Genomic DNA, 1,388 nt, shown 5'->3' with positions numbered 1-1,388 from the left:
GGACTGCTAGACCACGCGATTTCGATTTATTGCGTCCCTTCAGTGAGAGGTGCCCACTCGCCGCCTGGCAGCCAAATCTCACTGCCATCTATATATATAGAATTACAGTTTTCAGATTCTAATGGTGGTGGCGGGGTGTAGTGCTGACGTGTGCAGACTTAACAATTTGGAGGAACACAGTCACGAATCTTTACTGAGGGAACCTTCTGCTAAGGTCGTCGTCAAAGACAGAAATTGCTTCAGTGGAGTTTCCTGTATATGAGAAGCCCTGCTCACCCAGTCACGCTGTGTTTGGGAAGGTGCTAGAAAAGATGCATTAAAACTTGTCTATCCTCTGATGCCGGTTTGTTTTCTGTGACTAACGGCGGTTCATCAAAATCAGGAATGAACAAAGACTTAACACAATGTTTTTATTTTAAAATTAAAAACATTTTAACACCGAACATCACAACATGGCTGGAAAGATGAGGTTGCATTCCCGTTTGCTCGAAGAGTTTGTAGACCGAAAATCATGTAAAGGGCGCACTTGTCTGTTGAATACTCAACCACTTTAATATTTATTCAACGAGGAAGTAATTCAATCGTCGTCGACACCAACGGAGATCCATTTATGCTACGTTTCACAAAGTGCTATAGTGTTTGTCAGACGATATAACTCGCCAGTTGCTAGACTTCCTTGTTAAACTGATTTCAAATTTTGGCACAAGGCCACCAGTTTCTAGGGAGTAGGGGTTAATTCGATTATATGTACCCCAGTATTTAACTGGTACTTATTTTATCGACCCCGAAGGAGATCAAAAGTAAAGTTGGCCTGGGTGGCGTTTGAACTCAGAACTTAAAGACAGACAAACTGCTGTTCAGTATGTTTCCCGGTGTGCTAACGATTCTGCCAGCCCGTCGCTTTCTCTTCACTGTTATATTAAGGTGACATACTTCATTAGTGTAAGCAGTGGCAGCACAATAAATCTGACGTGTGCTTCTTTGGCTTCTAGTACAGAGTTGAGAGTCCCCCGCTGTGTGAATCAGAGTCGAACATTATAGAAGTAGATCACTGTTATAAGACGAAGAAGTGGTGCAGAAGGCAGTGACATAAACACATAAACACCTTGCACCAAATGGCGGTTCTTCGGTGTGTTTCGGGGAACGTAAGCAATTCACAAATCAATATATTGGTTCTGTTGACTAAACAGGAAACAGGAGAGACTCGTAGAGAACCAAAGAAATGGACTGGAATATCTCAGGTAGGAATCCAAAACACAAACGCCACTGCTTGTTGTTAGGTGACCTTCTTTCATATTCGTCGTTTCACCTTCATTGGCGAAAATAAATAAACAGACAGATAGATAGACAGATCGATCGATCGATCGATATATATATATATATATATA

Source organism: Octopus bimaculoides, chromosome 17, assembly GCF_001194135.2.
Source record: "Octopus bimaculoides isolate UCB-OBI-ISO-001 chromosome 17, ASM119413v2, whole genome shotgun sequence".
NCBI lineage: Eukaryota > Metazoa > Mollusca > Cephalopoda > Octopoda > Octopodidae > Octopus > Octopus bimaculoides.
The sequence above is the reverse complement of the archived record's forward strand: the minus strand, read 5'-3'. Positions refer to the sequence as shown.